A 14184-nucleotide genomic window follows, 5' to 3' on the forward strand; every position below is an offset into this window, starting at 1 on the left:
AATGAAAGCAAAAGGAAGAGTGAATGGAAGAAGAGAGGGAGGGAGGGAGGAAGGAAAGAAAGAAAGAAAGACAGGAGGGAGGGAGGGAGGGAGGAAGGAAAGAAAAAGAAAGTGGAAAGAAGAAGGGTGGGAGGGAGGGAGGGATGGAGGAAAGAAAAAGAAAGAAGGAAAGGAGGAGCGGAGGGAGGGAGGGAGGAAGGGAAGGGAGGAAAAAAAGAAAGATCAGGTAAAGTAAAATAGAATAAAGTATGAAATATAGTAGCGTTATTAAAATTAAAAAGTAATTATTGAAAAAAAACACGGACCGAAAGAACCCTGGGACATATGGTGGAAGCAAAGCTATACAGAGAGAATCTTACACAGAAGATTACACATACACATTCACAAAAAGAGAGCAGGGGGAAAAATCAAAAATCTTGCTCTCCAAGTCCACCTCCTCGATTTGGGATAATTCGTTGTAAAAAGAGGAAAAGGGCGAAAAGTCTGAAATCTTGCTAAGTCCACCTCCTTAATTTGAGATAATTCGTTGTAAAAAGAGGGAAAAAAAAGGGGGGAAAGTCTTAAATCTTGTCCTCAAGGTCCACTTCCTCAATTTGGGATGATTCGCTGTCCATTCATGCACTCCACAGACGCAGGGCACATCAAATGGACCGTGGAGCTTTAATCCGCTGCCTCGGAGGCTGCACAGAGAGATTTCCCTGTCTCTGCTCTCACAGCTCCCGGGTCTCAGCCTTGGACCTGGCCCCGCCTCTGCGCGTAGGTCGCCGGAGGGCGTCCGTTCTTCGCTCAGACAGGACGGGTTTAAAGGAGCCGCTGATTCGGGGGCTCTGGCTCACTCAGGCAGAGGGGAGGGAGGGGAATGCCCTCTCCTCGCGCACCAGGCAACAAAAGGGAAAAAAGTCTCTTGCCTCTCCGGTAGCTCCAGACCCTTTCCCCGGACTCCCTCCGGGCTAGCACTAACCCCTTCAGGGTCTCTTCCTGCCGCCAGCCCCAGACCTCTCCCTGCGCTCCGACTGAAAGCCCATACCCGAGCCTCAGCTCCCAGCCCCGCCCGCCCTGGCGGCCGAGCAGACAAGTCTCTCGGGCTGGTGTGTGCCTGAGGGCACCGATCCTCTGTGCCAAAATCTCTCTGCTTTGCCCTCCACACCCCTGTTGCTGTGCTCTCCTCCGCTACTCCGAAGCTTTCCCCCTCCGCCACCTGCAGTCTCCGCCCTCGAAGGGGCTTGTAGTGTGTAGAAACCTTCCCTCCTTCACGGCTCCCTCCCACTGGTGCAGGTCCCGTCCATATCCTATTGTCTCTGTTTATTCTTTTTTTCTTTTGACCTACCCAGGTATGTGGGGAGTTTCTTGCCTTTTGGGGGGTCTGAGGTCTTCTGTCAGCGTTCAGTAGGTGTTCTGTTGGAGTTGTTCCACGTGTAGATGAATTTCTGATGTATCTGTGGGGAGGAAGGTGATCTCCGCGTCTTACTCTTCCGCCATCTTCCTCCGGCTCCCAAGGCAAATCTTAATTCGTCTTTCTCTCTCTACTAACCCTGTCCTTCAGATTATCTTGAAAAATATTCCAATCATATAATCTCGCTCATAAATATTTAAGTAATTATCTCTGAAAAATGTGGCTGAAGGACTCAAGAGTTAACTCCAAGGGGTTCTACTGGCTAAACAATTTGAGCACCAAAATAAACAGTAACTGTAATGGGTTGTAACATGTCAAGTATTTCTAAAAGGTACTCTCTTTAACATAACCATAATAACATCATCACATCTAAAAAGTTTAAGATAATCAACTACCCAATGTTCAAATTTCCCCTATGGTGAAATATTTTTTTATAGTTGTTTTCTTCAAATCAAGATCAACATTTTGACTGTTTCCAGTCTTTTGCTGTTAGAAATAGTGACACAGTAACTTTGTACACACATATTTTCAGATATTTCCCAGTATATATCTGTAAGACAGATTCTTAGAGATAGGACTACTAGGTCAAAAGGTAAATATATGTGTAATTTTGTTTAATACTGCTAAATTTCTCTCTAAAGTTGTACCATTCTGCATTCCCAGTAGCAATGTATGAGAGTACCTGTATCTATCACCAAGAGAATATTTGTCAAATGCTGGACTTTTGCCAGTATGATAGGAAAGGAATTATATCTTGTGCTGTTTTAATTTGCACCTCTTATTATAAATCAGGTTGGGCACCTTTTCATATAAAGGCTAATATGTATTTGTCTCTATGAACTCACTGTTCATTATATCGCTTACCCATCTTTCCATAAAGTTATTGGTACTTTTCTTCCTCAGTTTTAGAGGATTTTCATAAATTTGAGAGATTAATGCAATGTCCATAATGGAAGCGGCAAACATTATTCCAGTTTGTCATCCTCTTTTCACTTTGATTTACTAGTGAAATTGATTTACTCTGATGATGGTGTTTTTTGCTATGCAAAAAAGGAGGGTGAGTGTGTATTGTATATACAAATATGCATATATACACATATACATACATATATAAGTGTGTGAATACTGTACTTCCTGGTACAGTATGAGAAGTGAATCCAATCCTAGCTTTCCTCAATTGACTATCCCAGTATCACAAACACCACTTATTAAAAATTCCTATTTTTTTCATTGATTTTAGGATGCTGCTTTTATTATAGACTAAATTTCTATATGCCACTGGGTTTTTGTTTTTGGTTTTTAATTAATTCATTCATTTATTTTATTTTTGGCTGTGTTGGGTCTTCGTTGCTGTGCTCGGGCTTTCTCTAGTTGCGGCGATTGGGGGCTACTCTTCGTTGTGGTGCGCATACTTCTCATTGCAGTGGCTTCTCTTGTTGTGGGGCACGGGCTCTAGGCGCGTGGGCTACAGTAGTTGTGGTGCACGGGCTCAGTAGCTGTGGCACACAGGATTAGTTGCTCCACGGCATGTGGGATCTTCTGGGACCAGGGATCAAACCCCTGTACCCTGCATTGGCAGGTGGATTCTTAATCACTGCATCACCAGGGAAGTCCCACCATTCGGTTTTGGTTTTATATCTTCTATTCAGTTGATCTGTATTCCTGAACCAATACCACATTTTAAAAGTTATCATGGCTTATAATATGTTTCATTATCTAGCAGGGCTAGCCTCCCATCCTTACTGTTCTTCAATTTCAAAGTTCTGCTAGCTATGCTTGCTTATCTGTTCCTACAAATAAACTTTATAATCTGTCCAGACATAGGAGGAAAAAAATCTGATGACATTTTTATTGGGATCATGTTACATTTATAAATTATTTTAGAAAAACCTGACATCTTTAGGATGTTGAGTCTTCCTATTCAGAATATTTGTTCAAGTCAAGTTTATGTTTGTATCTTTGGGAGTTTTTTTTTACAATTCTCCTCATAAATTTTGAACTTTTCTTGTTTAGTGTATGCCTATGAAATTTGTTTGGCTAAATGGCACCTTTTCTTCCATTATACCTTGTAACTGATTTCTGGGTTTTTTTAAATTTATACATTTTTCAAAGGCCCTTTTCAGTCTGTTTAGAGGATGCATTCCCAGACCACCCAGATCATACTAATTACTCTCATCTTTAAACATCTAGTGAATTTTAAAAAAGTTTTACATTTTTCATGACATTTCATGACACCTGTTCTATCTCCCCTACTAGAATAAAAACTTTTCAGAAACAATGTTATACTCACTTTCTGCTTAAAACTCAGAACCTTGTATGATGCTGGGAATTTAGCAGGAACTCAGCAAATACATAGTTGATAGATAAGGAAACAAAGTATAATAACTAGCTTATATAAAAACTCCTAACATACTCATCAAACAACATTTCTGACCCCAGTAAGCTTGCAAATACTTAACATTAATCATGAGAGGAATGTGAGAGGACTGGTTAAAAATGTTTATTACTTCTGGGGGTAATTTTCAAAGCTGACGGTCTTGAGTCATCTAAAATGAATTGGAGAAGATGGGAGAGGGATGCAGAAAAGGAAACAAGTTTATATAAACAAGAATAAGGGAGCTAGAGTTTGTACAGATTACTGGAGAGTAGAGATGTGTACACAGAGAGAAGCATAGACATCAGTAGAGGGTCCCACTTAAGTATTCAGCAGAGTGTTGATCAGAGAATGCATGCAAGAAAACTACACAAGACTGGGGGAAGACCACCAGAAAAGGTTAAAAGACCATAACAACACTCACCAAGGTCAGTAATAATGCCTGTCCCTACCAACAAAACTGGAAAAACCTCACACAGGATACTGAGGAGAGGACTCAGAGAGTCTTGCCTCAGTGGTGGGGAATAAATGGCCCTAAACTAAAGACTAGTCTGACCTAACAAATCTTAAAATCAAGACTCAAAAGGATCAAACTATTTCTAAGAAACTTAACTATGTCCCAAAGCAAAAAATAATTACAGAAATCTACAAATATATAGCACGCAAGGTAAAATTTACATTGTCTCGTAGCAGCCAATAAAAAATTACCAGACATTCAAAGAAGGGGAAAAAAATTATGAGGAGAAAAATCAATCTACTGAAAACAACACAGCAATGAAATGAACAGTTAAGGACATCAAAATAGTTATAAGTGATTCTATATGTTCAAAAAGTTAAATAGAAACATGGAAGATACAAAAAAAGATGCAAACCCAACTTCTAAAGATGAAAACTATAATGTCTGAGATGGAAAATAAACTGGATGGGATTAATAGCAGATTAGATATTGCAAAAGAAACAATAAAGTACAGTAATAAGAGACCCAAAATGAAATACAGAGAGAAAAAAAGAATAAAAACAAAATGAAAAGAGCATCTGTGACCCATAGGACAATTTCAAGCAGCCTAATATACATGTAATTGAAATTCATGAAGATGGGGGGAGGCAGAAAAAATATTTGAAGAAATAATACTAAAATTTTCCAAATATGATATCTATAAAACTCAGGTCTAAGAAACAACAAACACTAAGCTCAGGAAGTATGAAGTAAACTATGCGAAGGCACATCATATTAACATGGCTCAAAACCGGTGATGAAGAGGAAATCTTAAAAGCAGCTGGAAAAAAAAGACATGTTATATACATAGGAACAGTGATAACAATAGCAGCATAGTTATCATTAGGAACAATACAAGTAAGGAAACAGTGGAGCAAAAATCTTTAAAGTATTGAAAGGAAAAAACAAAAAACTATCAACATCTAATTTGATACCTGAAGAAAATCTTTCAAAAAAGCAAGTGACAAAAAGAGTTTTTTGGACATAAAAAATTGAGTGAATGCACCACCAGCAGATCCATACTACAAGAAGTGTTCAAGGACATCCTTCAGGTAGAAGAATAATACCAGATGAAATATAAACCCACACACAAAGAATTGAGAGTACCACAGATAAATATGTAAGATTTATTATAAAAGATTACTGATGCTTAGACAAAAATAATAACATGGTGATGTGGGGTTTATACCATATGTAAAAGTAAAATGCATGACATCAACAGCACAAAGGCCAGCAGGGAAGAAGAGAGTATTCTATTGTAAGGTCCTTGTAGAAGATGTGATGTGGTATATATAACACCATTTGAAGGTAGACTGTGGGAAGTTAAAAATATGTACTATAAACTCTATAGTAACCACTAAAGTAAGAAAACAGAGGTGCAATTAATAAGCCAACAAAGGAGATCAAATGGAATCATACCCCTAAAATACTCAATTGATATAAAAGCATAAAAAGAAGAAAGGGTAAACAAAGAACAGATGGGATGAACAGAAAAAAAGCAAGATGATTGATTTAAACCTAACCATATCGATAACCATACTAAGTGTGAATGCTCTACGTATGCCAATTAAAAGTTAGAGATTGTTAGATTGGATAAAAAAAAGCATGACCCAAGTATATGTGACTTAAACATACTTTAAATATTAAGACACAAATAAGTTAAAAGTAAAAGGATGAATACTCTTCATGAATATAGACACAAAAATCCTCAACAAAATACTAGCAAACTGAATCCAGCAAATTATAAAAAGAATTATATATCATAAACAAGTGAGATTTATCCCCAGGATTACAACATTGGTTTAACATCTGACAATCAATTCACATAATACATTATATTGTAGAATAAGGGACAAAAACTACATGATCATCTCAGTGGATACCAAAAAAAGATTTGAAAATCCAACACTCATTCACAATTTTAAAAAGCTGAGCAAACTAGGAATAGAAGAGAATATTCTCAACATAATAAAGAGCATCTATGAAAAATCTACTGCTAACATCATAGTAATTGCTAAAAGACTGAATGCTTTCCCTCTCAACCCAGGCAAAAGATAAGGATCCACTCTCACCACTTCTGTTCAACACTGTAATAGATATTCTAGCCAGGGCAACTAGGTTAGAAAGATATAAAAGGCATCCATATTGGAAATGGTGTAAAACTCTATTTACAGACCAACGATGGTCTTGTAAATAAAAAGAGTCAAAGGAATACACTAAAAACCTACTAGAAGTAATACACAAGTTGAGTACAGTAGCAGGATATAAGATTAATACACAAAATCAGTTATGTTTATATACAGTAACAATGAACAGTCTAAAAATGAAATTGAGAAATCCATTCCATTCATAATAACAGGCAAAAAAGGAAAAAGAAAAAAAAAACAACCCTAACATACCTAGGAATACTTTAACAGAAGAAATGTAAGACTTGTACACTGAAAACTACAACATATTACTAAAAGATATTAAAGAAGACATCAATAGGGACCTTCCCGGTGGTCCAGTGGTAAAGAATCCACCTTCCAATGCAGGGGATGCAGGTTCGATCCCCAGTCAAATGCAAGGGATGTGGGTTCAATCCCACATGCCACAGGGCAACTAAGCCCACACGCCACAACTACTGAACTCACACACCTCAACTAGAGAGCCCGCGTGCTGCAAACTACAGAGCCCACGCACTCTGAACCCACGCGCCACAACTACAGAGCCCACGTGCCCTGGAGCCCAAACGCCACAACTAGAGAGAGAAAACCCACACACAACAACTAGAGAGAAGCTCGCGCACTGCAACAAGGAGCTCACGCACCGCAACGAAAAAGATCCCGCATGCCTCAGTGAAGATCCCACGTGCTGCAACTAAGATCCAACACAGCCAAAAAAAAATAAAGAAAATTTAAAAAAATAAAATAAAGTCTTCAAAAAAAAAAAAAGGAAACATCAATAAATGAAAAGACTTCCATGATCATGGATTGTAAGACATAATATTGTTAAGATGTCAATACTCCCCAAACTGGTCTACAGATTCAACACAATCCATATAAAAATTCCTTCCAGCTCCTTTACAGAAACTGAAAAGGTAATCCTAAAACTCATGGAAATGCAAAAGACACAATAGCCAAAACAATCTTGAAAAAGAAGAACAAAGTTGCAAGTCATACTTCCTGACCTGAAAGTTTACTACAAAGCTACAATAATCAATACTGGTATCAGCATAAGGACAGACATATAGGTCAATGCAATAAAACTGAGAACCCAGAAATAAATCCTTACATGTATGGTCAGTTGATTTTTACAAAGGTGCCAAAAAACTTTAAAGGGAAAAGAATAGTCTTTTCAAACAAGGGGTGCTGGGACAACTGATATCCACATGCAAAAAAAAAAAAAAAAAAAAGAATTTGGACAACTATCTTACACTGTACACAAAAACTAAGTAAAAATTGATCCAAATCTATATGTAAGAGCTAAAACTACAAAATTGCTAGAAGAAAACATAGGAGTAATTCTTCTTGAACTTGGCAATGATTTCTTAGATAAGACACCAAAAGCACAAGCAATGAAAGAAAAATTTGAGGGCTTCCCTGGTGGTGCAGTGGTTGAGAATCCGCCTGCCAATGCAGGGGACACAGGTTTGAGCCCTGGTCCAGGAAGATCCCACATGCTGCAGAGCAACTAACTAAGCCCACGAGCCACAACTACTGAGCCCGCATGCTTCAACTACTGAAGCCCGTGCGCCTAGAGCCCATGCTCCGCAACAAGAGAAGCCACCGCAAGGAGAAGCCCGAGCACCACAATGAAGAGGAGCCTCCGCTAGCTACAACTACAGAAAGCCCGTGCACAGCAATGAAGACCCAACACAGCCAAAAATAAATAAATTTATTTTTAAAAAAGGAAAAATTTGATATATTAGACTTAATCAAAAGTAAAAATGTTGTGCTTCAGAAGACACCATCAGGCTTCCCTCGTAGCACAGTGGTTAAGAATCCGCCTGCCAATGCAAGGGACATGGGTTTGAGCCCTGGTCTGGGAAGATCCCACATGCCGCGGAGCAACTAAGCCCGCGCACTGCAATAAACAGTAGGCCCCGCTTGCCAAAACTAGAGAGAGCCCGCATGCAGCAACCAAGACCCAATGCAGCCAAAAACTAAACTAAAAAAAATTTTTTTAATTAAAAAAAAAAGTGAAAAGACAACTTAGAGTATGGGAGAAAATATGTGCAAATCATACATCCAATAAGGGGCTTATATCCAGAATATAAAAAAAACTATTACAACTCAATAATAAAAAGAAAAATAACACAATTTAAAAAGGATTTGAACAGACACTTCTCCAAGTGGCAAAAAAAGTACATAAAAAGTACAAAAAAACATATTCAAAACCATTATTCATTAAGGAAATGTAAATTAAAACTACAATGAGATAATACTACACACTTATTAGAAATGATGAAATTGCAAAGGCTGACCATTCCAAGTGTTTACAAGCATGTAGAACAAGTAGAACTCTCATATTCAACTGGTGAGAATATAAAATAGTTTGGTAGTTTAAGTTAAACATACACCTACCCTATGATCCAGACATTTCATTCCTAGGTATTTACTCAAGAAAAAAGAAATCTTATGTCCATACAAAGATTGGTGCATTAGTGGTCATAGCAACTCTATTTGCAAAAGCCAAAAACCAGAAACTATCAAATGTTCATCAACAGGTGAATAAACAAATTGTGGTATACCTGAATAACCAATCTGTGATTAGTGTCTTTCCACCTGTACTGGTAGATTTTCCAGTACTAAAAAATTCTCATTCATTATCTCTTTAAATATTGCTTTTGCCTATTCTCTATTTCTTTTCTTTCAGGAACTCCACTTACTAGACTTTCTCACTATAACTTCTCATTCTGATCATTCTAATTTTCATGTATCTTCATCTCTTTTATATTTTCCATTTCTGTATCTTTGAGCTGCATTATGAATGATTTATTCTGATCTATATTCCAGTTAGTTCATTCTCTCTTGGGCTTTGCCTAATTGCCTTATCTGTGGTTAAACTTAACAAATGAGTTTTGAGTTTTTATTACTGCATTTTTCATTAATAGAAATTACATTCAATTCCTCTTTTCAACCAGCTTTGTACCTCTGTCACTTTTCAGACTCCTGCTCCCTGCATATATTTTAAACGTGCCTTTTACTTACTTAAATAGAGCCTATCATGGTTATTTTAATAATAACTAGTAATTACAATACATAAGCCTTTGCAAGTTTTCTTCTACATGTCTATTGTTTCTGCTGATTCTTGTTCAGGTTGTCTTATTTCCATGTGCACTTGGTTATCTTTGACAAATTATCCATTGACCTCAAAACTTTACTGGTAGGACTTTTCTTAAGCCAAAGATGAAAGTATACTCCTACAGAGAATATTTGCATTTGTTTACTATATCATTTTAAATTCATGCCTTGACATGTAACCCAATTTAAAAATGAGCAAAGGATGCGAACAGACATTCCCCGCCCCCCCAAAAATAGACAATTGGCCAATAAAGACACGAAAAGGTGCTCAACAGCATCAGTTATTAGGGAAATACAAATCAAAACCTCAATGAGATACCACTCCACACACAAAAGACAGACAAAAATAAATGCTGATGAGGATGGAGAAACTAGAACCCATTGCTGGTAGGAATGAAAACTGGTGTATCTGCTTTGGAAAACAGTCTGGCAGTTCCTCAAAACAAACAAAGAATTACCATATGACCCAGCAATTCCATTTGTAGGTAAATGGAGAATGAAAATATATTTCCTATGAAAATGGAAAATACATTTCCATACAAAAACTTGTATGCAAATGTTCATAGCAGCATTATTCATAATAGCCAAAAAGTGGATATAACCATCAAACTAAGGAATGGGAAAGCAAAACATGGTATTAACCATACAATGGAATATTATTCAGCCATTAAAAAGAATGAAGTACTGATTCATGGTAAACATGAATAATCCTTGAAAAGATTATGCCAAGTGAAATAAGACACAAAAGACATATTGTATGATTTCATTCATATGAAATGCCCAAAATAAGCAAATCATACAGACAAACGTAGATTAGAGTTTGCCAGGGGTTGAGGGAAAAAGGGGAAATGGGGAATGACTGTTAATGGGTATAAGGTTTTTTTCTGGGGGTAATAAAAATGTTCTGGAATTAGATAGTGATGACGGTTGTACAACTTTGTGAACATATGAAAACCCAATGAATTATACACTCTCAAGGGTGAATTTTATGGCATATGAATTATATCTAAAAAAAAAAAAGATTTTTTAAAATTCACATCTTGAAATTTTTTTAGACCACCAAGGTGATGTGTACTTCCCTCATGATCTGGTAGTTACAACTGCCCAAGGACAGGTTTTTTCCCCTTCTGCTTTACTTGGCCTCAAGACAATTTTCCTTGCAGGTCCTTGAAGGAGGTTGAGTTTTCATCCTTTCCATGATATCGAAGACCTTTGGGATTCCAGAATTATGGGCAGAAAGTCTCTTGTTAGCTAATCTTGAATGAGCCCTGGGCTGACTTGTAATTAAACCTCCGGTCCTACAAATCTACCAAATTCTTACTCAAATCCAATCAAGTTCCCTCAGTTTAGCAAATACCCTCAAAGCAAATAAGACTTAAGGGCTCCTATAGTCTCTCAGATTTTTAGCTTTCTCTTAGATTTTGACATATTAAATCCTAAGTACCTTAAAAATTTTTTTAAGTACAGCTATTCTTTTTTTAAATACAGCTATATTCAGTGTGAAGGTTTTTCCAAATGTCTTAACTATATTCCAAAAGTGCGAATCCAATATTTACTTTTCAAGTTGAAGTTAACTCTAGGGAGTTAGGACAGGATTTGCAAAAACTAAAGACAGCCTAATATAATCCACAATAAAGTAGCTTTAGAAGTACTTGTGACCTCAGATGAATACAGTAGATATTTAAGACTTAAGATAACATACTCCTGTATACTAAGATGAAAAGTTTACTTTAGAAAAAAATTAAACTTTGAGTTTTAAAAGAAGCATGGGTGGGTGACCCGTCTCTTAGGTATGGAGGCTCTTTTACAACTAAAGTAAGATTGCAGCAAGAATACACAAAGAGATCAAAGAAAGAACAGCCCAAAAACATATGAACATATGTATGGAAACTTGACATATGATACTTATAGATTACTGAGAGGAAAAACAGAATATTCAATAAACTATGCTGAGAAAAACTGACAACCTACATGGAAAAAAAAATGAAACTGGATCCCCACTTCACACCACACAAAAATCAATTTCTCGTGGACTAAGGACACAAATATGAAAGGCAAAATTTTAAAGCTTTTAGAAGAAAATATCAGACAATATCTTTATGACCTCAGGGAAGGGAAAGATTTGTTAAACAAGATGTCAAAAGAACAAACCATAAGGAAAAGTCCGACATATTCAACTACATTAAACTACAGAATGGGTCTATCAAAAACCACTATAGGGCTTCCCTGGTGGCGTAGTGGTTGAGAGTCCGCCTGCCGATGCAGGGGACACGGGTTCATGCCCCGGTCCGGGAAGATCCCACATGCCGCGGAGCGGCTGGGCCTGTGAGCCATGGCCGCTGAGCCTGCGCGTCCCGAGCCTGTGCTCCGCAATGGGAGAGGCCACAACAGTGAGAGGCCCGTGTACGGCAAAAAAAAAAAAAAAAAAACCACTATAAAGAAAGTGAAAGACAAGCTACTTACTGGGAAAAAGATATCTGTCACATGCATAATTGACAAGGGATTAGTACCCAGAAAAAAAAAAATATATATATATATATATATTCTAGAAATCAATTTCAAAAAGACAAAAAAATTAAGAACGGGCAAAAAAACATAAACAGCCATCCCACTGAATAGGAACTATAAAAGGTTCAACATCATCAGTAATTAAAGAAATGTAAATTAAACCCTACCATTTCTCATCTACCAGATTGTTGAAAAGAAAAAATTCAGATAATTACAAATGTACAAATGTCTCAAACGTTGTTGAGAAAGGGAACAAAGTGAACACTTAATACACTGATTGTGAGAGTATAAACTGGTACAACCACTTTACAAAGCAATTCAGCGTTATCTAGCAAAACTGAAGATCCACAACTCTATTCCTAGGCAAAAAACATAGGAAATTCTTGAAAATGGACACAGAGAAACACAGATTGGACATTAATAACAAAACAGCTTTCAATGGCAAAAAGTAAAATTAAATTTTAAAAAAGAAGACTGAAAACACCCTAAATATCCATTAACAGGAGGATGGATAAACAGCTGTAAATTCACATAACAGAATAGCAAAAAAAGCAAATGAACCATAACACAGCAACACAGATGAATCTCATAATTTGTGCACCCAAAACGTCATGGAATAAACAAAACTAAACACTACGTTACTTATGAATACCTATGTATGTAGTAAAACTCTACAGAAAATCAAGGAACATGGAAAGAGAAAGACACAATCAGGGAGAAAGATACAATTAGGGCTTCAAAAATATTATGTATTATTTCTAACGCATGATATAGGTACCGGGCATTTGTTTTATTTGTATTCTCTAAATCTGTAGATGTGTCAAAAGTACTATACTGCACATATGAAATAATTTTTCACTTAAAAATTAAGCAAACACAGTAACAACCTAAATGGGAAAAGAATTTGAATAAGAATAGATACATGTATAACTGAATTACTCTGAAACTATCACAATATTGTTAATCAACTATACTCCAATATAAAATAAAAAGTTAAAAAAAAAATTAAAAATAAAAATTAAGCAAATACATGTTGTGGTAGAAAATATGAAAAATACATAAAACTATATGAAGAAAATTAAAATTATCAATAACCCCATCATCCTGAGATAACTATAATATTTAAAAGAAATAAATATACTTAAATGGTATGTCTTCTTCTACTCCGTATTTTGTTTTAGTTTGGTTTTGGTTTTTGCCTCGGCCGTGCAGCGTCTTAGTTCCCAGACCAGGGATCGAACCCATGCCCCTTGTAGTGGAAGCATGGAGTCCTAACCACTGGACCGCCAGGGAATTCACATTTTACTCTCTCTTTTTATTTACTTTTTTTTTACAGCTTTATTGAGGTACTGACTTACAGTGAATTGCACATATTTAAAATGTACAATTACATGAGTCAGACATATGTATACAGTGGTGAAAGCATCTTCACAATCAAGAAAACTAATATACCAATGAATACATCCACCATCCCTAAAAGTTTCGTCATACCCCCTTTGAATCCATCCCCCTTTTCTTTCCCTTGCCACTCCCCCCCTCAGGTAACCACTTATCTGTCTTCTGTTACTTTAGTTTGCAGTTTCTAGAATTTTTTCAGGTATAGTCTGGGCATAATTTATTCATATGTTTCACTTTAATACATACTGCCACCAATTTACACTTTTACCAGCAGAGTACAAGAGTTCCAGTTGTTCCACATCCTTATCAACACTTGATTACCTTTTCTATTTTTAGCCATTCTTTTCATATCCTAAGGAACATACACATAAAACTACTGCCCGAACAACAACAACAAAAATTAAACCCTCAATGAAGACTGGAGTGAAACTCATAAAGAAATTTTCATCTAAGAGCATTTTCCTTTAAATGTATAATAATAATTGAAGCAAAGGCCCTAACTGATGTATGCCTCATGAATTTTGATTTAGCCAAAATGTCTGATACCTACGTAAGATTTTTAGAAGAGCCATTGAAATACACACTAGAAAAATCACAAGACAAAAGTAAGCTGAAAGTATCTAAGTACTGGAACTCAGGTGAAATACAGTCCAACAGTTTGTTAAAGTGTGAATTTGACACTGATAAAAACATCTGAACCCAACAGACCAAAATACCACTAAAATAGTGT

Source organism: Hyperoodon ampullatus, assembly GCF_949752795.1.
Source record: "Hyperoodon ampullatus genome assembly, chromosome: 3".
In the NCBI taxonomy this organism is placed as follows: Eukaryota; Metazoa; Chordata; class Mammalia; order Artiodactyla; family Ziphiidae; genus Hyperoodon; species Hyperoodon ampullatus.